The 24253-nt window shown below is 38.1% G+C and overlaps 1 pseudogene; it reads left to right on the top strand.

Moving 5' to 3' along the window:
* Positions 5875–22554, top strand: LOC102174295 (annotated as a pseudogene).

Raw genomic sequence — 24253 nt, 5'->3', positions numbered from 1 at the left:
AACAGAAAACCTTGGACCTATTTAGATCATAGCAGAATTCTAGAATAGGTTGCATGAAAGTTTTAGACTAGATTTGGAAGTCACGCAAAATCACTTCTGCCATCTTCTATTGGTAAAACAGGTCAGGAGGAAAGCCCAAATTCAAAGGGTGAAGAAATAGCCTCCACCTCTTAATAGGAGGAGTTACAAAGAGTATTAGCCATTTTTAATATACTATAGTAAGAAATTTCATTAACTATACTTAAAAATAAAATGAAGTTTACTTTTTAAACCTGGATCAGTGAAAAAAGAAAAATCTATGTCTAAAGCAATCTGATATATTGTATAAACTTTGTGTTTACTTGCCTTTAAAATTAGACATTTCTATGAACTCATAGCTGAGGTTCCGTTTAGCTTTCAGAATCAAAGTTCCTGACTTCTTCATCTAGATTCAATTCTTCTATTATTTTAATCTCTCTAACATCTCCATCATCTAGTATCTCTATTGAGAAGAAAAATTGCTTAGTCATGGATGAATTTCTCTGAGAATTATCTAGTATTACTCCTTCCCTCTCAATGGATTAAATGTCATTTACTAAGTAAACCTCTAGTCTTTCCCATTTTAATGCTTTCTCTATTTCTCGGGATTGATCACTTAGGAAGGTTTTCTTATCTCTCCTTGCTCTTCTTTGTAACTCTGCGTTCAAATGGATATATCTTGCCTTTTCTCCTTTGCCTTTAGCTTCTATTCTTTTCTCAGCTATTTGTAAGGCCTCTTCAGACAACCAATTGCTGTTTTGCATTTCTTTTTGGGAGAATGGTTTTGATCATGGCCTCCTGTACAATGTTATGAACCGCTGTTCATGATTCCTCATGCACTTTGCCTATCAGATCTAATCCCTTGAATCTATTTGCCACTACCACTGTATAATCGTAAGGGATTTGATTTAGGTCATACCTGAATGGTCTAGTGGTTTTCCCTACTTTCTTCAGTTCAAGTTGAATTGGGCAATACAGAGTTCATGATCTGAGCCATAGTCATCTCCCAATCTTTTCTTTGCTGATGGTATAAAGCTTCTACCAATTTGGCTGCAAAAAATATAATCAAACAGATTTTGGTATTGACCATCATCTGGTGATGTCCAATGTAGAATCTTCTCTGGTGTTGTTGGAAGAGGATATTTGTTATGACCAGAGTGTTCTCTTGGCAAAACTCTGTTAGTCTTTGCCCCACTTCATTTTTGTACTCCAAAGTCATATTTGCCTGTTACTTCCTACTTTTGCATTTCAGCCCCCTATCGTGAAAAAGACATATTTTTTGATGTTAGTTCTAGAAGATTTTGTAGGTCTTCAGAGAACCATTCAAATTCAGCTTCTTTGGCATTAGTGGTTGGGGCATATACTTGGATTACTATGATATTGAATAATTTGCTTTGGAATCAAACAGAGATCCTTCTGTCATTTTTGAGATTGCATCCAAGTATTGCATTTCAGACTCTTTTCTTGACTATGAAGGCTTTTCCATTTCTTAAAAGGGATTCTGTCCACAGTAGATACAATAGTCATCTGAATTGTATTCATTCATTCTGCTCCATTTTAGTACACTGATTCCTAAAATGTCAATGTTCACTCTTGCTATCTCCTGTTTCAGTTCAGTTCAGTCGCTCAGTCATGCCCGACTCTTGGCAACCCCATGGACTGCAGCACACCAGGCCTCCCTGTCCATCTCCAACTCCCAGAGTTTACTCAAGCTCATGTCCATTGAGTTGAAGATGCCATCCAACCATCTCATCCTCTGTCATACCCTTCTCCTCCTGCCTTCAATCTTTCCCAGCATTAGCATTTTTTCAAATGAGTCAGTTCTTCTCATCAAGCGGCCAAATTATTGGAGTTTTAGCTTCAACATCAGTACCTCCAATGAACACCCAGGACTGATCTCCTTCAGGATGGACTGGTTGGATCTCCTTTCAGTCCAAGGGACTCTCAAGACTTCTCCAACACCACAAGTCAAAAGTATCTATTATTCAGTGCTTAGCTTTCTTTAGAGTCCAACTCTCAAATCCATACATGACTACTGAAAAAACCATAGCTTTGAGTAGACGGACCTTTGTTGGCAAAGTAATGTCTCTGCCTTTTAATAAGCTGTCTATAATGGTCATAACTTTTTGTATTGTCATAACTTTGAGAATTTACTCAACTAAGCAATTTTTCAAAATCTCCTGTTTGGTCACTTGAAAATTACCTTGATTCATGGACCTAACATTCCAGTTTCTTAGGCAATATTGTTCTTTACAGCATCAGACTTGACTTCCATCAGCAGTCACATCCACAACTGGACATTGTTTTCACTTTGTCTCAGCCTCTTCATTCTTTCTGGAGTTATTTCTCCATTCCACTCTTCTCCATCAGCATATTAGGCACCTACCAACCTAGGGAGTTCATCTTTCAGTGTCTTCACTTTTTGTCTTTTCATACTGTTACCGGGGTTCTCAAGGCAAGGATACTGAATTGGTTTGTCATTTCCTTCTTCAGAATTTAGTTTATTGGGCTCCAAAATCGTTGCAGATGGTGACTGCTCCATGAAATTAAAAGACACATGCTCCTTGGAAGACAAGCTATTACAAACCTAGACAGTATATTAAAATAAGTGTAGACATGTTAAAAAATAAAGACATTACTTTGTTAACAATGGTCAGTGTAGTCACAGCTATGTTTTTTCCAGTAGATGTGTATGAATCCGAGAGTTGGAGCATAATGAAGGTTGAGTGCAGAAGAATTGATGCTTTTGAACTGTGGAATTGGAGAAGACTCTTGAGAGTCCCTTGAATAGCAAGATCAAACTAGTCAATCCTAAAGAAAGTCAGTCCTGAATAGTCATTGGAAGAACTGATGCTTAAGCTGAAACTCTAATACTTTGACCACCTAATACAAAGAACTAACTCTTTGGAAAAGACCCTGATGTTAGAAAAGATTGAAGGCAGGAGTAGACAGGGATGACCAAAGATGAGATGATTGGATGGCATCACCAACTCTTGGACATGAGTTTGAGCAAGCTCTGGGAGTTGGTGATGGACAGGGAAGACCTGGCATGCTGCAGTCCATGGGATTGCAATGAGTCGGTTAGGACAGAGTGACTAAAGTGGCTAGGTAAACCTAAAACATCAGAGATTAATATTAGAATATAAAAAAGCATCGGGGATAATATTTGAATTATCAATGTCTGCTTTCTGATTTTAATGCCTTCAGTTTGAAAAAGTAAGCAAAAGGTGAGTCCAATAGATTCTTCATATCTGGATGATTTCTTTTTTTCTTTTTTCTTTTTTTAAAAAAATTTTTATTGGAGTCTAATTACTTTACAATATTATAGTGGTTTTTGCCATATATTGATGTGAATCGGCCATTCCAGAGCAAGACATACCATGCATATCTGGATGATTTCTAATCTTGATTCTGTGAGTACATCCACTCAACAACAAATATTTTTTGACTTCCTTTTCTTTTCTGTTGTTTACTAATTTGGGGAGCAGAAGGAAATTAGTAAATATTTGTTGAGAATTTACTCTCTTTCAGGACATCTAAGTCCATCATATTTATTAATTCATAAGATAGAGACATAGAAATCTTATTCATGGGCAGTATTATTCTCATTTTATACATACATGAACTTAAGTAAGGTAACGTACTCAAGTTTTCATGGGGAAGAAGTGACAGAGATGGGATTAAAACATAGAAGTCTGGCCTCGGAGTAACCACTTTGCATATTGCTTTATATGAATAAACAAAAAACATGAGACTCTAATTTCAAAACTTCATCTATGATTTGGAGAAATATTATGGTAAGCATCAAGTGCGCTACAGTATAGAGAAGGTTAGTTTCTCTTCATTGTGGTGGTCTTCATAACAGACGTTCTCCATATCACTCAACTAACCAAACTTCAATCGCCAAGAGAGATGTTCCCTCACTACCTTTTACTCAAATATATATATCTTTGTGTTTGGAAATTATTGTAAAAATTTGGAAACCATCCTTGGCAGAAATTCATTATTGCTCTCAATGGCTAAGAAGTATTACAAGGTTAATTAAAGATTATATATATATATATATATATATATAGTATATGCAATATTCAAGGTTAAGATTACATATATACTATATGAGGTTATAGGAGGTAGAGGCTTGAAGAATAGAACCAAGGCCAAAGTCTAGGAACAAATCTGCTAAAAATTAACCAAGAATTACAGGTCATAGAAAATAAACTCTTAGATGAGGTTCCATAGCAAGGTCATGTGAGTTCATGTGAAGTGAAAAAGGGCATCAAATGCCAAACAGTCAGTGTAGAAAGCTGGTTGGTGAATGAACTAGAGGATGATTGGGCCTATCTAAAATAAAAGACTAAGCAAATAATCCAAAGACCAATATTTCTAAAATAAATAATTCAGAGATTAAAGTTTCTAAGATAAAAGTTAATCAGGAATCATAGGTCATAGAAAAGCAGCTTGTAAGTGAAGTAACACGATAAGCACATGCACAACAAAGTGAAGGAAAACATGGTAAAGTATAGCAAAAAATCAAAGTAGAATGCTGGGCTGTGAATGGAGCATATGTGTGAAGATATATTAGGAAAATAATCCAAAGTCATAAAAAAGCTTAGAGAAATTTTAGGTAAGTAAGGGGACAGAGGTGCAAGTGACTGGTGCAAATAAACTTTTGCAACCAAGGCAGGTTTTCTAGCCTGGCTTTCCAGAACGTTTATGTCACTACTTAAACAAGGAGCCATCACAGCATTGCTGATTTACTCTAAGAATAGAAATTAACAAAGGAGATCCTTTAACCAAGTTATAAATACTAAAAGGAAGATTTTGATCAGTCTTTAGCAGGTGAATCTCCCTTATCACTCATTCCAATGTGCTTTTTAATATTTACTTTTAGTTTTTCCAATGTTTATAATTTTTCTGGAGACCAAAGACACAAATTTAGACACAGGAACACACTTGACAGACTGAATCAAAAGATAGTTCCTTAGCTGCCCATCCTTTTTTCCTTTTTAGGCAGTTATCAAGCAGCCTTCCATTGCCAGTAGATTGTAGTCATCTACACAGTCAGAATGTTTCAAATTTCCTCGGAGAGAAAAAATAAATAACATAAAGATGGAATCAAAAGCCATCATTTCATTTAGTGCATCTCGATCATCATACACTTTCTTGATCAGAGATGGTTCAAAAATTTAGTCCCACAATAAGCTTTATTCTTCAAAACATACAGAAAAAAAGTTGAGACTTTAGCTATGAGGTGGTGGTGGTGGTGAAGTCGCTCAGTCGTGTCCGACTCTTTGCTACCCCATGGACTGTAACCTACTAGTCTTCTCCGTCCATGGGATTCTCCAGGCAAGAATACTGGAGTGGATTGCCATTTCCTTCTCCAGGGGATCTTCCCGACCCAGGGATGGAACCTGGGTCTTCCGCATTGCGGGCAGACGCTTTAACCTCTGAGCCACCAGGGAAGCCCTTTAGCTATGAGAGGGAAGGCTTTTGATTCTTTGTGACATCTGCATCTTGAGAGAGGCTTCTTAAACCACTGGAGTGTCTCTTCTTGCCTTTATCTATACTCTGAAAAGTTATCATGAGTAACCAGGATCCTCTGGTGGCTGACTAGGTGACCTGAAGACCAGATTGAAATAAGTGTGAGAAGTGCAAATTCTTCATGCTGTTGGTCCATATTTAATGTGGAAAGTCATTAATAATCTTTAGAAAACAATACCTATCTGAGTGAGATCAAGTTGGTGAAGTAGAAAGACCCTGGACTTATCTCCTCGCATGGACACACCAAGATACAACTACTCACAAAGCAATTATCTTTGAGAACAACCTGAAGACTAGCCCAAAAGACTTTCCACAATGACGGATATAAAGAAGGAGCCACAACAAGACAAGTAGGAGGAGCAGAGGTACAGTCTAACTGGGACCCAAAACCTTAGGTTGTCCACCTACAAACAGGAGGAATATCACAGGTCCTCCTCCAGGAGATAGTGGTTTCAGCCCCCACATCAAGCTCCCTATTTTGGTAAGCTATACCCCAGAATGTCTGGTTTTGAAAACAAGGGTGGCTTACATTCGAGAAAACAGGATACTCTGTAAACAGAGACTCTGTTTTCAAAGGGTGTACACAAAATCTCACTTAGTCTGAGTTCCAGGGAAGAGTCAGTGGTTTGAAAGATATCTGGGTAAGAACCACTTGCTGATCTTGGAGCATCTCCTGGAGAGGCATTGTGCAGCTGGGACTACACCTGGGGATGTGGCTCTGGTGGTAGCCATTTTGGGGATCTCATTACACCATTCTGACACCAACCCTGGCAAACACCATTTTAGAATCCTCCCTCTAATCTATTAGCATCAGAAGCTTGCCTGCTAATGGGTGCATGGCAATCACACAATGCTGGTTTCTCCCTGGAAGATGGGATCCTCAGTTAGTTTTAAAAAATGTTTAAAATGTCAGAATGTTATTAAAAATGCACAAATATCATGAAAGTGATACAAATCTAATGCTATACAGTGGAAAACAAGAAGATCATTTAGAATGCAATATTCGTCACATATGTAAATAATTACAGAAGGAAATTGACTTAGAATTAAAATCTATAGTGAACCTGTAACGTGTGATATGAGTTAATCTTTAATAGTACATAAACCTAGAAAGGTTCAAAGGTGCCAAGGGAAGAGGTTATTATGAGCTATATAAGTTTCTCACTTACATGTGTTTTTCCCTCTCTTTTTTCTCTATATATGTTTATTCAAATTGTAAAACACTGGCATTATTTGTTCATCTTGGCCTACACAGCACAGAAGCTTTATTGCTGTATCATCTAAGAAAAATGGATATATATTCACAAATTTCCATATATTCCTTTTTTTATCTTCCACTACAGGAAGACCCCCTACAATCTGTGAATTAATGAGAAAACTGATTTTTGGTTGATAATAAGCTCTTGAGATTTTGAATTTCCCCAACCATCGTTACCAAATTTGATTTTGTTGGAAGATTTCACTGAGAACTTGCCAAACCCCTGCATAATGTAAAATTTTGATCTTGAAGGGAGTTTTCCATTCCCAGTCCAAATATTGTCTTATTGAACTAACATGGGCTATATATAAAATTTGTTCACACCATTCCTTCACTTACTGTGTGTTTCATGTTTCATTATTACTGAATATTCTGGATTATATAACAGTCATAAAAATATGAGAGAAGTGCAAGATTATGTGGAAATAGTCACTATGATAAAGTCTCCAACACATGAGAAATATTATTTTTTCAACAAATGTGTATTCTTTGTCTGCTAGATGCCAGATTCTATACTCTGTACTGAAGAAGGAGGGGTGAAAGGGAGAGACACAATGGTAGTCCTTGGGGATCTTATAGACTGGTCAGCCAGAAAAAATACGAATGTTAAACAATCACATATAATAAAGTACAAATCAAAACACACTTTAGATTGAGGTGATGTGGGAGTTATCTCTAATACTTTATTAAAGTAAATTGCAATGAAATATCTAAAAGAATCAAATTCTGATAATGCCATATTAAAATTGGAAATATATGAGAGTATTCAAAGACTATGTAACTGAGAGACTGAATTGAACTGAACTGATGGAATCTGGTGCTTTAATATATGGTACTATGTTAGGTAAGAAATATACAAAAAGCAAATTCTGCCATAGTATCTTTCCTATAAAATATGGATGCTTGAATCAGTTCTGATGAGATGGATGAAACTGGAGCCAATTATACAGAGTGAAGTAAGCCAGAAAGAAAAACACCAATACAGTATACTAACACATATATATGGAATTTAGAAAGATGGCAATGACGACCCTGTATGCAAGACAGCAAAAAAGACACAGATGTGTATTACAGACTGTTGGACTCAGAGGGAGAGGGAGAGGGTGGGATGATTTGGGAGAATGGCATTCTAACATGTATACTATCATGTAAGAATCGAATTGCCAGTCTATGTCTGACGCAGGATACAGCATGCTTGGGGCTGGTGCATGGGGATGACCCAGAGAGATGTTATGGGGATGACCCAGAGAGATGTTATGGGGAGGGAGGTGGGAGGGGGGTTCATGTTTGGGAACGCATGTAAGAATTAAAGATTTTAAAATTAAAAAAAATTAAAAAAAATATGGATGCATGAGAATAAAGGAAGAAAAGTATGGTCTACTTTATAGACCATAACCACTGAGAATAAAAATAATCCACCAGATACATAAAGGCCTTGGGCTTCCCAGGTGGCACTAGTGGTAAAGAATCTCAGGTTTAATCCCTGGGCATGGAGATCCCTTGGAAAAGGGCATGGGAACCCGCTCTAGCATATTTGCCTGGAGAATCCCAAGAACAGAGGAATCTGGCAAATTACAGTCCATAGGGTCCCAAAGAGTGGACACAATTAAAACGACTTAGATCGCATGTACATGAAGTCCTTCAGTTCAGTTCAGTTCAGTTGCTCAGTCGTGTCCAACTCTTTGCGACCCCATGAATCGCAGCACGCCAGGCCTCCCTGTCCATCACCAACTCCCGGAGTTCACTCAGACTCACGTCCATCCAGTCTGTGATGCCATCTAGGCATCTCATCCTCTGTCGTCCCCGTCTCCTCCTGCCCCCAATCCCTCCCAGCATCAGAGTCTTTTCCAATGCGTCAACTCTTCTCATGAGGTGGCCAAAGTACTGGAGCTTCAGCTTTAGCATCATTCCTTCCAAAGAAATCCCAGGGCTGATCTCCTTCAGAATGGACTGGTTGGATCTCCTTGCAGGCCAAGGGACTCTCAAGAGTCTTCTCCAACACCACAGTTCAAAAGCATCATTTCGTCGGTGCTCAGCCTTCTTCACAGTCCAACTCTCACATCCATACATGGCCACAGGAAAAACCAAAGCCTTGACTAGACTGACCTTTGTCGGCAAAGTAATGTCTCTGCTTTTGAATATGCTATCTAGGTTGGTCATAACTTTTCTTCCAAGGAGTAAGCGTCTTTTAATTTCATGGCTGCAGTCACCATCTGCAGTGGTTTTGGAGCCCCCCAAAATAAAGTCTGACACTTTCCAGTGTTTCCTCATCTATTTCTCATGAAGTGATGGGACCGGATGCTATGATCTTCGTTTTCTGAATGTTGAGCTTTAAGCCAACTTTTTTTTTTTTTCCTTTAAATTTTATTTTTACTTTACTTTACTTTCCAATACTGTATTGGTTTTCCCATACATTGACATGAATCCACCATGGGTGTGCATGCGTTCCCGAACATGAACCCCCCTCACTCCTCCCTCCCCATAACATCTCCCTGGGTCATCCCCGTGCACTAGCCCCAAGCATGCTGTATCCTGCATTGGACATAGACTGGCAATTCATTTCTTACATGACAGTATACATTTTTCACTCTCCTTACACACTGCGAAAACATAGTGCTTCATAAATATTGGCTACTATGACTTTCTTTTTTCAGTGAACTTTTGGCCAAAGGAATTTGTCTCTGAAATCAAAAAAAGAAGAAAACATTAAAATAATATTTGAACTTTTAAGCAGTGTCATCAGTATTTAGACTGGAGGGATTCCTTTTGGGGTGTGTGTGTGTGTGTATGTGTGTGTGTGTGTACTGGCAAACTCATATTTTTTTCCAAAAACTTCATGAATGCATTTCAGTATTTTTTCTGATCTTATCTGAGGTGAAAGAACTTCACAACACAAAACAGACCAGAAATCATTGCATCCTGATAATACAACTCATGAAAATAAGCCTCTCTCAGGAATTGGTGCTAGTGGTAAAGTTCTGGCCTGCCATTGCAAGAGAGATAAGAGTCACAGATTGGATCCTGGGATAGGGAAGATCCCCTGGAGGAGGGCATAGCAAACAATTCCAGTATTCTTGCCTGGAGAATCCCATGGACAGAGAAACCTGGCAGGCTATAGTCCATAGGTGTGCAAAGAGTTGGAATTTAGTGAAGTTACTTAGTACTCATGACACAATGCCTAATTTCACTAGGTATAGTTCTATCTCAATCATGTAAACTGCCTGATTCTTTAGTACCACAGTTGGTAAAGAATCTGCCTGCAATGGAGGAGACTCAGATCCCATTCCTGGGTAGGGACGACCCCCTGGAGAAGGAAATGGCAAGCCACTTCAGTATTCTTGCTTGGAGAGCTCCGTGGACAGAGGAGCCAGGCAGGCTACAGTTCATGGGGTTGAAAAGAGTCAGATGTGACTGAGAGACTAACTTTCAACTTTCACTTTTCAAACTGCCTAATCTCACTAACCAGGCTTGGAAACAAATACAGTAAGGTAAATACCAAGGAGAAAGTGACTGGTTTAGTATTAACCTGCACAATGTTGTTGTTGCTCAGTGTCCAGTCATGTCTGACTCTTTTTGACCCCATGAACTGCAGCATGCTTAGCTTCTCTACCCTTCACCATCTCCCGGAGCTTGCTCAAACTCATGTCCATTGAGGCAGTAATGCCATCCAAACATCTTGTCCTCTCTCATCCGCTTCCCCACTGCCTTCAATCTTTCCCAGTATCAGGGTCTTTTCCTAGGAGTCAGTTCTTCACACCAGGTGGCCAAAGTATTGGAATTTCAGCTTCAGCATCAGTCCTTCCAATGAATATTCAGGACTGATTTCCTTTAAAATGGACTGATTGGATCTCCTTGCAGTCCAAGGGGCCCTCAAGAGTCTTTTCCAACACCACAGTTTAAAAGTATCAGTTCACTGCACTCTGCATTCTTTATAGTCCAATTCTTACATTCATACATGACTACTATGGAAAGCTATGGAAAAACCATAGCTTCAACTAGACGGACCTTTGACAGCAATTTCTCTGCTTTTTAATATGCTGTCTAGATTGGTCATAGCTTTTCTTCTAAGGAGCAAGTGTCTTTTAACATTGTGGCTGCAGTCTCCATCTGCAGTGATTGCCCAATGAAATAAAGTCTCTCACTGTTTCCATTATTTCCCTATCTATTTGTCATGAAGTGATGGGACCAGATGCATGATCATAGTTTTATGAATGCTGAGTTTCAAGAAAGCATCAAATCTTTGATGTCCAGGATTCTTTATGGTCCAGTGATAAAGTAACCACATGCCAATGCCAGAGCTACAGGAGATGTGGGCTCAATTCCTGAGTCAGGAGATCTGCTGGAGGTTTTCAGTAGCTCAGTCATATCTGACTCTTTGCCACCCCATGGACTACCACATGCCATCCTTATCTGTCCTTTATCATTTCCTGGAGCTTGCTCAAAGTTATGTCCATTGAGATGGTGATGCCATCCAAGCATCTTATCCTATGTCATCCCCTTGTCCTGCCATCAATCTTTCCTAGCATCAGGTCTTTTCTAATGAGTCAGTTCTTTGCATTAGGTGGCCAAAGTAGTGGACCTTCAGCTTCAGCATCAGTCCTTCTAATGAACATTCAAGGCTGATTTCCTGTAGGATTGACTGGTTTAATCTCCTTGCTATCCAAGGGACTCTCAAGAGTCTTCTCCAAGACCAAGTTCAAAATCTGCACTATAGGATCCACATTTAAAAATGTAAATGAAAGTTTTCTTAACTTAATGTCATAAACCATAATTAGTCTTAGATAGCTTTATCAGATGTTTTACCCAATAAGTCACACTCTCATGGCATAAAATCCACCAAAAATAAATAGCTTATAGGCAAAATCTGTCACATTCACTGTATGTCATAGCATCAGTATCCTTAAAATATCTTGGCCAAGATCAGAAATAAAATCAAATTTATACCCAACATTTAAACATCCTATATAAAAATAATGATAATATATAATATTGCAATTTCATTAAGTTTTGAATAAAAATAGGGAAAATAAGCTATGGGAAGTTTTGAAAAGCTATTTTCTTAAAATACATGAAATTAATGTAGCATACCCAGTATTATCAGAGCATGAGATAGGAAGAAAAAAGAAATAAACTTTCAAGACAAGAAAAAATACTTTCAGCAGTCTTTGTCTCTTTCAGATAATTACTATAATATGAGAAGTTTAATAGATCAGAGTCTTAGCTGAGGCTTAAATTTAGGGAATTGTGGGTATTGAGAATTTGAAACACCAATAAATAAATAATAAATCATGGTTAATAAATTGAGAGTTCTTATTTAATTATATAGAGATGATTTAACAAGAATGCTTTTCTTCTTTTACCAAAGCAATTATATGTAACCTTTAATCTGTTCATATTATCATGAAAAAGGGAAAAGGGAAAGTATTAGTCACTCAGTTGTGTACAACTCATTGCCATCCCATGGACTATAGCCTACCAGACCTCTCTGCCCATGGAATTCTTCAGGTAAGAATATGGGAGTGGGTTGCCATTCTCTTTTCCAGGGGATCTTCCTTACCCAGAAATTGAACTTGGGTCTCCTGCCTTGAAGGTGGATTCTTTACCATCTGAGCCACTAGGGAAGCACCATTACCCTTATATTATCATAGGTAGCATTATAATCAGGAAAGTCAATATATCAGAAGACCTGTCCTGAAAATTGCGAGACAGCAATAGAGACACAATGTATAGAACAGTCTTTTGGACTCTGTGGGAGAGGGAGAGGGTGGGATGATTTGGGAGAATGGCACTGAAACACGTATAATATCATATATGAAACAAATCCCCAGTCCAGGTTCGATGCATGATACTGAATGAATCTCTTTAAACTATGGAGCAGGTCCATTAGAATGCTTTTTGCAAAGGGGAGAGAAACAGAGAATATCATAACATGGTTACATCAAAATGAATTGGTATATCTGTTTTTTCTTTGGAAGTTGAATTTTAAAATGGAACAAGGGGGACACGTGCTTAAATGTTCCAATTCAAGTTTTACTTTGTTCTGAAAGACATTTCTATCTTAGAGATTATCTTTGAGATTCTAGTGCTATTAAGTTAATAGTAAGAACACAAAAACATCCAAATCTTGCCCCACAAATCACAATGCTTCCCAGAGGACTTCCTGGGGGGGACTGTGGGAGTTCTGAGCAGCTGAGAGGTATCCTATTGCAGTTCACTTGGTAACTCCACTCGATATTTGATATTTAAAATAGAATTTTGAAAAATACTGAGTTGGAGCATAAAGATTCAAATCCTTCCTCCTACTCCTGCTCCCTCTTTTCCCAAGATGAAAACAGCATGTGTCTTAAAATCATTCATTGAGGAAAAGAGCAAGAGAGAAGCCTGGGATCTAGGTTTTTTTTTTTTTTTTTTTCCTGTTAAAGCAGAAAAAGATGACAGGAAGGGGCCTGGGCTCCAACTTTAAGGTCTTTTATGAAAGTGAAGTGAAGTGAATTCGCTCAGTCGTGTCCGACTCTTTGCGACCCAATGGACTGTAGCCTACCAGTCTCCTCTGTTCATGGGATTTTCCAGGCAGTAGTACAGGAGTGGATTGCCATTTCCTTCTCCAGGAGATCTTCCCAACCCAGGGATTGAATCTGGGTCTCCCACATTGTAGGCAGATGTCTGAGCCACCAGGGAAGTCTTAAGGTCTCTTAGTCCTGGCCATTAGCATCTTGACCTAATCAACATATTATTCTGACTGACTGGATTAACAACTACTTTCTCAGAGGTGAGGAGGAAGAGAAGAGGCAAAAACTGGGAAGCATGGAAGAGTCAGTGTTAGCGGAGAAAAAATTAGAGAGAAGTGCTTCCTGCTAAAGTCCTATCATTATTTTTATGGCAGTATAAATCCATCAGTACTTGTTCACTAGCTGTGAACTACTTGCCCTAAACTAACCCAAACAACCCTTACTATTTTCATCTTTGAGGACCTGGATTCATGTTGACAGCCTTGACAAGTAATATACAGTTATGTGCCTTAAACATAAAAAACATTATTCCACTAATCTAGGATTTGGGGGTATTTCATTCCATTGAGAAATGAGAATTTCAGCATCAGTGATTTCTTTGGGGTAGACATAGCATGGCTGATACATTCTAAATTAGTATTTTTCTATTATAAAAAATGCAATTAGATCTCTTAACAACACAAACTTCTAAATTGCTTATTTCAGTTTATAATAATCAATGAAAATTAATGCGGCACTCTCTTTTTTAAAAAAATTTATTGCTTTTATTATTCTGCAATTCCTAGCTTTGTACAAAATATGTGCATGGATATTTCCACTATTAATACCTTTAGAGGAAAAAAATAAAATAACGTCTTAGAAATTTTATACTTCAAAGATTATAGGAAGTGACTTACCAATATGCAGTGTAAAATAATTTATATTCTCTCTACTAGTTGAAGAAATTTTATCTCATTATACCACATAGAAGAAAGTATAATAAAGCTCACAAAATAAAATAGAAAGATACACATTTCCATCAAAATGCTTCATGGAGAAAATAAACATAAGCAAATCTTCACCGATTTCTCTCAGAAACTGCTGAGCAAACAAAGTATTTTCTAGAGTCAAACCACAGGTTTGTTATATAAGATAGTCACATGAAATGAAGTTGCAGAAATTTCAGTCAACTTTTGTATACACTACAGTTCTGGTTGATTCTTGAATGCTTTTAACTATTAAATTACATTATTTACAAGCTAATTTCCCTCAAGTCTTTAAAACTAGTCATAGCATGTTGTAGTAAACGAAATGATAAGTTGATCAACAGGGTCCCAGATTTTTACTGCTTGATTTTTTTGAACTATTATTTAACATTATTTAACTTTCCTGAGAAGAAATGCCCACATCTGTTCATTGAAAGAAGTGGGGCAAGATGACTTCTTACTAGATTTTAACTTCTAAAATGCTCTGAGACTGTAATCTTATTCATGGAGTTGAGTCTTTGCTTAGTCTTATAGGTTGTGTGGAGATTCAGTGGGAAGAAACCAGATACATTGGGAAACAACACTCAGCTTTTTAAGTGGATCCAACAGAATTATCTTCTTGGTAAGAAGATGGCAAAAAAATACTAAGTTCTAATTAAATCTCAAGGACAATAGTGGAACAGAAAGGTAAAACATCAACACTTGATGATAATTATCTGTCATTTATAAACTTTCGATAGCTTTTTGATTGGTCTTCTTGTCTCCCCACTCTTCTATCTCAGCTTTACTACTATTGTAGTGCTTTTATCTAAGATTATATGGGAGGTTCAGTTCCGTTCAGTCACTCAGTCGTGTCCAACTCTGAGACCCCATGGTCTGCAGCATGTCAGGCCTCCCCCTCTATCACCAACTCCTGGAGTTTATTCAAACTCATGTGCATTGAGTTGGTGATGCCATCCAACCATCTCATCCTCTGTCATCCCCTTCTCCTCCCACCTTCAATCTTTCCCAGCATCAGTGTCTTTTCAAATGAATCAGTTCTTCACATCAGGTGGCCAAAGTATTGGAGTTTCCGCTTCAGCATCAGTCCTTCCAATGAATATTCAGGACTGATTTCCTTTAGGATGGACAGGTTAGATCTCCTTGCAGTCCAATGGACTCTCAAGGGTCTTCTCCAACACCACAATTTAAAAGAATCAGTTCTTCATTGTTCAGCTTTCTTTATAGTAAACATCCATACTTTCCCTCTAACTCACATTGCCTAAAAATAAAAGTGCAGCTAATAGAAGATGACTTTGTAAACAGCACATCCATCATTTTTCCTCTATTGCCAAATGCCCCCTGAGATTCTCCATACATTATCAGAACAAATCATTCCCTCTATTCCTAAGAAACAATGTTTCTTCATCTCCATGATTTTGAACACGGTCTTCTTTAAATCAAGAATCAGTCCACACTTGTCCTCTGGACAAAGCAACTCTGTACTAACATCCCCTCTAATATATAGCTTTCCCTCATTTCCTCAGACAGACTTCCTTTGAAAATTCACAAAAGTTTGCATGATCCCATGAGCATAGCAATCCTCAGCAGAAAGCATTGCCTTCTTTATTGACTTATACTGTCAATTTCTATTTCTAACCATGGGACTCAGAATTTATTGTTCTCATGGAAATCTTTCTTTAGTTCAGTTCAGTTCAGTCACTCAGTCGTATCTGACTCTTTGCGACCCCATGAATCGCAGCACGCCAGGCCTCCCTGTCCATCAGCATCTCCTGGAGTTCACTCAGACTCACGTCCATCGAGTCCGTGATGCCATCCAGCCATATCATCCTCGGTCGTCCTCTTCTCCTCCTGCCCCCAATCCCTCCCACCATCAGAGTCTTTTCCAATGAGTCAACTCTTCGCATGAGGTGGCCAAAGTACTGGAGTTTCAGCTTCAGCATCATTCCTTCCAAAGAAATCCCAGGGCTGATCTCCTTCAGAATGGACTGGTTGGATCTCCTTGCAGGCCAAGGGACTCTCAAGAGTCTTCTCCAACACCATAGTTGAAAAGCATCAATTCTTCGGCGCTCAGCTTTCTTCACAGTCCAACTGTCACATCCATACATGACACTGGAAAAACCATAGCCTTGACTAGACGGACCTTAGTCGGCAAAGTAATGTCTCTGCTTTTGAGTATACTATCTAGGTTGGTCATAACTTTTCTTCCAAGGAGTAAGCGTCTTGTAATTTCATGGCTGCAGTCACCATCTGCACTGATTTTGGAGCCCCCCAAAATAAAGTCTGACACTGTTTTCACTGTTTCCCCATCTATTTCCCATGAATTGATGGGACCGGATGCCATGATCTTTGTTTCCTGAATGTTGAGCCTTAAGCCAACTTTTTCACTCTCCTCTTTCACTTTCATCAAGAGGCTTTTTAGCTCCTCTTCACTTTCTGCCATAAGGGTGGTGTCATCTGCATATCTGAAGTTATTGATATTTCTCCTGGCAATCTTGATTCCAGCTTGTGTTTCTTCCAGTCCAACGTTTCTCATGATGTACTCTGCATATAAGTTAAATAAGCAGGGTGACAACATACAGCCTTGACGCACTCCTTTTCCTATTTGGAACCAGTCTGTTGTTCCATGTCCAGTTCTAACTGATGCTTCCTGACCTGCATATAGATTTCTCAAGAGGCAGGTTAGGTGGTCTGGTATTCCCATCTCTTTCAGAATTTTCCACAGAATCTTTCTTAGGTCACCCGAAAACCAAAGCTTTTATCACTCATGGTGGTGGCAATGGCATCTCTGAGCCATTTACCTTACGATTCCCATGGTGGGACTCCCTATGTTTGTTGACCAACCGAATAATACTGCTCACATGGAGGCCAAAGGAACAGCTATTAGACTTGAACACCATGTCAAGTACAGACTTGCTCAGTGCACTGAAGACTGTCATTTATGACCCATAGTATGTATTAGCATTTCTTTAACTTGGTAGTATCTATAGATCAATAAGTTCTCTTTTCAACAGTAATATGTTATTTCCCTTATTAAGAGGCTAATTTTAAAATACTTAAAATTATATAACCAATCTGAATTTCACTTTTACATTCAACCAGTTGTTTCAAAGTTGCTTTTTAATCCTACTGATTTAATGAGCAACTACTGCTGTTCAGATGCTAAGTTGTATCCGACTCTGTGACCTCATAGACTATAGCCCACCAGGCTCCTCTGTCCATGGGATTCCGCAGGCAAGAATACTGGAGTGGGGCACCATTTCCTTCTCCAAAAGAGCAACTAATCAGTTCAACAATTTTCCATGCAAAAAAAAAAGAAAAGAAAAGAAAAGAAAGAAATCTGAACTCTATAGAGCTTATTGTAACAAGCATGCATTTTTTAAAGTGTGACAGAATCCATACAAGGGTTCCCTGATGGCTCAGTGGTAAAGAATCTGCCTGCAGTGCAGGAGAGATAGGAGACATGGGTTTGATCCCTGGGTTGGGAAGATCCTCTGGAGGAGGAAATGGCAACCCACTCCAGTACTCTAGTCTGAAAAATCCCACAGGTGGAGGGGCCTGGTAGGCTACAGTCACAAAGAGTTAAGACACAGCTGAGTGACTGAGCATACAAAGCCCATCCATAGAAGACTGAAAAATAAGAAAGATTATTTCAATTCAATGCTTAAAATTTCTGAAACTCTAAAAATACTAAGAATAAGTAATCTTCCTGTCTCGATAGGTTTTCTTATTCTGAACATTTTATTTAAATAGCATCATACAATATGTGGTCATTTACAACTGACTTCTTTTTCTAAGGAAAAAGTTTTTAGTTAGATCTATATTGCAGCATGTACCAGTACTTTTTGTTATTGAATACTATTTTATAGTATATTCATACCATACCACATTCTATTAATACATTCATAAATTGATGGACATGTCTGTTTTTTTACACTTTTGTCTATAATGAAAAGAGCCTATAAACAGTGTTATACATGTTTGTGTGAACACAGGTTTTTATTGCACTGGGTCATAGGATAATTTTATATTTATAAGAAACTACCAAATTCTTTTCCAAAGTGGTCACATCATTCTACATTTTCACCAACAGTGTATGAGAATTCTAATCCTTCATATCATTGCCAACACATGTTATTATCTATTATAATTTTTAATATAGGCATGGTAATGAATATGATCATTCTTTGGTCTTGATTTACGTTTTCCTTATGTTTACTAATGCTGAGACTATTTTCATATTTTATTGGCCATTTGTATCATTTTAGAGACATGTCTCTTCCAATCCCTTATTCACTTTTTAATTTGGTTGTCTTTTTTATTATTGAGCTATTAAAACTCTCATGTGTCATATACACAAGTCTCTTTTCAGATATATGGTTTGCAAATATACTCTCCATCAGTAAGTTATTTTTCTCTTGCCAGTGTCCTCTGAAACACAATATTTTATGAAATTTAATAGAATACATTTTTAATAATTAAATATTTCTGAACTTTATTGAATCTATTAAAACTGTCAAAATTTCCCACAGAGGAAATTCCCAGGTCAGATGCCTTCATCAGTAAATATTTCCAAATAATTAAGAAAATAAGTACTATCAATCTTCCACAAACTCTTCTAGATAATTCAAACATATTACCAATTTCCAGGTCATTTTATGAGGCCATAATCCCTAATATCATAAACAGATAAGGATATTACAAGAAAAGAAAAAAATTTAACACAATTCCCTCCATAAATAAAACACAAAAGAACTAGAATGCCATATAAAAAGTACAGAACACCATGATCAAAATGGACTTATTCCAGGATTGAAAGTTTGTTTGTTTATATGTACAAAAATGAGTCATATAATTCAATAAATTGTCAACATAAAAGAAAAAAATATTATGACCAGTCCAATCATTAAATAATTGATAAAAGTCAACATCCATTCATGATATCAAAAGAAATATTTTGCAAAATAAATAGAAATTTCCTCAATCTTACAATTCAGTTCAGTTCAGTTCAGTGGCTCAGTTGTGTCCTACTCTTTGCGACCCCATGAATCGCAGCACGCCAGGCCTCCCTGTCCATCACCAGCTCCCGAAGTTCACTCAGACTCACGTCCATCGAGTCCGTGATGCCATCCAGCCATATCATCCTCGGTTGTCCCCTACTCTTCCTGCCCCCAATCCTTCCCACCATCAGAGTCTTTTCCAATGAGTCAACTCTTCGCATGAGGTGGCCAAAGTACTGGAGTTTCAGCTTCAGCATCATTCCTTCCAAAGAAATCCCAGGGCTGATCTCCTTCAGAATGGACTGGTTGGATCTCCTTGCAGTCCAAGGGACTCTCAAGAGTCTTCTCCAACACCACAGTTCAAAAGCATCAATTCTTTGGTGCTCAGCCTTCTTCACAGTCCAACTCTCACATCCATACATGACTACTGGAAAAACCATAGCCTTGACTAGATGGACCTTAGTCAGCAGAGTAATGTCTCTGCTTTTGAATATACTATCTAGGTTGGTCATAACTTTTCTTCCAAGGAGTAAACATCTTTTAATTTCATGGCTGCAGTCACCATCTGCACTGATTTTGGAGCCCCCCAAAATAAAGTCTGACACTGTTTCAACTGTTTCCCCATCTATTTCCCATGAAGTGATGGGACCGGATGCCATGATCTTCATTTTCTGAATGTTGAGCTTTCAGCCAACTTTTTCACTCTCCTCTTTCACTTTCATCAAGGGGCTTTTTAGCTCCTCTTCACTTTCTGCCATAAGGGTGGTGTCATATATTAAAATACCTATGCAAAGATTACACTTCCTCGCAAAATATGTACAACTTTATCCTCTTCATTAGTAATCAAGAAAATATAAGTTTAACTTCATTTTTACTTCATCATAAAAGCTAAAATTTGAGAATTATCACAACCAAGCATTGACAAGAATGTGGAGAAACAGGAACATTTCCATACTGCTGATGAGAACACAAATTAATAAACCACTTCAGAAAACTGTTTAATAATATTAAAGAGAATTCAATGGCACCCCACTCCAGTACTCTTGCCTGGAAAATCCCATTGGTGGAGGAACCTGGTAGGCTGCAGTCCATGGGGTCGCTAAGAGTCAGACACGACTTCCCTTTCACTTTTCACTTTTATACCTTGGAGAAGGAAATGATAACCCATTCCAGTTTTCTTGCCTGGAGAATCCCAGGGATGGGGGAGCCTGGTGGGCTTCCATCTATGGGGTTGCACAGAGTCAGACATGACTAAAGCGACTTAGCAGTAGCAATATTAAAGAGACCTAAACATGCATGCAGCCTTCTCTTAGCAATTCCACTCTTAGATATATAACTAATAAACATGTATAAATATATAAACCAAAATACGCATATCAGAATAATTACACCCCCATGACCAAAAAGCTGTTAGCAATCCAAATGCCCAATGATCAAAGAATGAATAAATAATTGGTGGTACTGTCAAACAAGGGAATACTATACAACAGTGGAATCAACCAACATCTACACAAGTCAGACACAAATAACCACATACTATGTGATTCCAATATGTACACAAGTTAAATCATTGTATGGTGTTAGTGGTCAGGCTAGTACTTAATCTGGGGAAGAGAGAAGTGACTGGAAATTTCCACCAGGAAGGAATGCCTATCAGGAGTATATAATACCCTACAGCCTGATTTAGGTAGGAGTTAGATTTGTGTTTCACTTGGTGAAAATTTTCTAGCTTATTTTAGTTTTGAGCTGTTTACTTGGAATTTGTGCAGTTTTCATACACGCTTCATACTTAAAGGTTTATTTTAGAAAATATAACAAATTTTAAAATGTCTACAGAGTAAATAACAAAATAAACAAGTGAAGAAACAAACAAAAACAATGGAAGAATTGCCATTGACTACTATCTTAATGTGATCAAGAAAAGCCACTCTGCACTCTGAACGTAATACTGAGACAAAGACTTCAATAAAGAGCTTGAAACAAGCTCCAGGGTGTTGTGGGGAAGAATATTCCAGAAGGACAAAAGGGACTGCAAGTTCAAAGGTGCTAAGGTGAGAAAACATTTGCAACATCAAGAAACAGCTAAAAGTCCAATGTGCCTACAACAGAGTGCCTGACAAAGTGATCAAGGAAGGGATTACCAGGGGTCTGAGCATGTAAGATACTATGGACCAAAGAACAGATTTGGGTTTTATTCTAAATGTGATAAGAAGCCAGACAGAAATTTTGAGTAGAGAGAAGAAATAACCTAATAGGTATCTCCAAAAAGTAATTTTGTCCACTGGTAGGAAATAGATGGTGGAATGGAGAAGAGTCAAAGCACCTGGACTGGTTAGGAGTCACTTCATTTTTTATTATACTATTACTCTGTTCTATTATACTTCCACAAGAATATCATCTTGAACTCGCCTTTCCACTGTCCAACTTACAGTGTTTGGAATGGCTCTTATCAATTCCTATGGTAGAAAAGATTGACGTTTCCCACCTGACCTTCCATTTTCATTTTTTAAATAACTGTCAGTCATAAAATTTCAATTTAAAAGTCAAACTTTCAATGAGGACCCAACTAAAAATAGACTGCTACTTCTGTAATTGTAGTTTCCCTTGTGGCTCAGCTGGTAAAGAGTCTGTCTGCGATGCTGGAGACCTGGATTTGATCTCTGGGTTGGGAAGATCCCCTGGAGAAGGGAAAGGTTACTCACTTCCGTTTTCTGGTCTGGAGAATTCCATGGACTCTACAGTCCATGGGGTCACAAACAGCTGGACAGGACTGAGCTACTTTCACTTTCACTTTTCTATAATTGTATATTTACTTGAAGAATTTGTATGACTCTTTTTGAAAACCATCTATGCCATTGGTATGCTTATGTAAAGTAGCTTTCTTTCAATGTTAGTATCTTTGTACTTCTTCTTTAGAGAGAAAGAAAATGCTATGAGGCTATCAAGAATTCACCATGATCAGCCTGTAAAGCCCCTGGACCAAGCAGTCTTCTGGACTGAGTTTGCCATCTACTACAAAGGAACCAAAGCATCTGCAGCCAGCCGCCCACTACCTCACCTGGTACTAGTACCACTCACTGGACATGATTGGGTTCCTATTGGTTTGTGTGGCAACTGTTGTATTTATTATCACAATGTTCTGTCTGTTTTGTTGCTGGAAGTTTTCTAAAACAGGAAAGAAGGAAAAAAGGGAATATCTGTATCTGAGAACTGGAGCAAGTTTACTCCATAGATGGAACTCATCCAGCAAGAAGGAGTTATGATAAGGATCCTATCCTCTTGTGACAAAATGACTTTTCCCAATTCAGCACCTCAGATTAAAGTTTATTTTCAAGGGATTTTCTGTTTATGAGTTGAAATATGTCATGCCAAGAGAAAAGCTCGTGAAAAATAAAGTAAACATGAAACTATATGGGTCTATATTGAAATTTATTTTTTTAATTCAAAAGTTATAATGAAAAGAAACCTTTGAACATAATAGTTTTTTACATGTTGTGTATAGACAGAAGAGATCCAACCAGTCCATCCTAAAGGAGATCAGTCCTGGGTGTTCATTAGAAGGACTGATACTGAAGCTGAAACTCCAATACTTTGGCCACCTGATGAGAAGAGCTGACTCATTGGAAAACACCCTGATGCTGGGAAAGATTGAAGGCAGGAGTAGAAGGGGACGACAGAGGATGAGATGGTTGGATGGCATCATCAACTCGATGGACATGGGTTTGGATGGACTCCGGGAGTTGGTGATGGACATGGAGGCCTGGCCTGCTGTGTGGTTCATGGGGTCAGGAAAGAGTCAGACAACACTGAGTGACTGAACTGAACTGATATACACAAGAACAATGAGAAGTCTATTTATAATATCTCTATTACTTTGCAGATATTCAGAGTATTTTATCCTTACTTTGGTGCAGAATATTATAGCCTTATTTTGCTACAGATACTGTTCAATAATTGAAATTGTGTTTAAAATTTCACAATTTTGTTTCATTTGTGAGACCTCTAAAACTTCTTGGTTATTACTGTGCATCTAGCCTCAGCATCACTTCTTATCTAAAACCATGGCATGCCATTTGCCTTCATCCAGTTTAACTCATTTCCCAGTGGAATATTGGTGTAATTAGAAATATAGCAGCTAATACCTGCCTCCTATTTTGTTGTTGTTTAGTTGCTAACTCTTGTCCAAAATCTTTTGGGACCCCATGGACTATAGCCAGTCACATTCATCTGTCCGTGGAATTTTCCAGGCAAGAATACTGGAGTGAGTTGACATTTCCTACTCCAGGGTATCTTCCCAATCCAGGGGTTGAACCAGTGTCTCCTGCGTTGTGGACAGATTCTTTACCACTGTGCCACCTAGGAAGCCCAGTAGGTTTAACTATTCTTCCTCAAATCTATCCTGCAACACAGGCAACCTAAAAAGGATTGGTAGTCATTGTACAGTGAGAACTACTACAAATCTCCAACAAAAAGTCAAACAGTAAAATACAGAAATAAATAAAAAATATGAATAACAAATTGACAGAAGTGAAATGGCCAATGACCTATGAAAAATGACAAAGGCTATTCATGCTTTTAGAAATGCAAATTAAGTCAATTAGTTATTTTCCTACAAGCGATTTGTGGAACAAATATTATGGTAGAACTACTTCTCTGGAAATGAACATATGTTTTTCTTCTTTTGCTGTTTTTTATTGAAATATATTTGCTTTACAATGTTAGTTTCTGCTCTACAATATCACAAATCAACTATATGTATACATATATCCCCTCTCTTGTGAGCCTTGCTCCCATCCCCTCACTCCACCACTCTAGATCCCACCCCTCTAAGATCACCAAGGTTAGCTCCCTGTGTTTAGAGCAGTTTCCTGCCCCTGTCTAGTTTACACATGGGAGTGTATATATGGGCTTCCCAGTTGACACAGGGGTAAAGAATCTGCCTGCCAATGCAGGAGATGCAGA

This window comes from Capra hircus, chromosome 6, assembly GCF_001704415.2.
Source record: "Capra hircus breed San Clemente chromosome 6, ASM170441v1, whole genome shotgun sequence".
Taxonomy (NCBI): Eukaryota; Metazoa; Chordata; class Mammalia; order Artiodactyla; family Bovidae; genus Capra; species Capra hircus.
The sequence above is the reverse complement of the archived record's forward strand: the minus strand, read 5'-3'. Positions and strand labels throughout refer to the sequence as shown.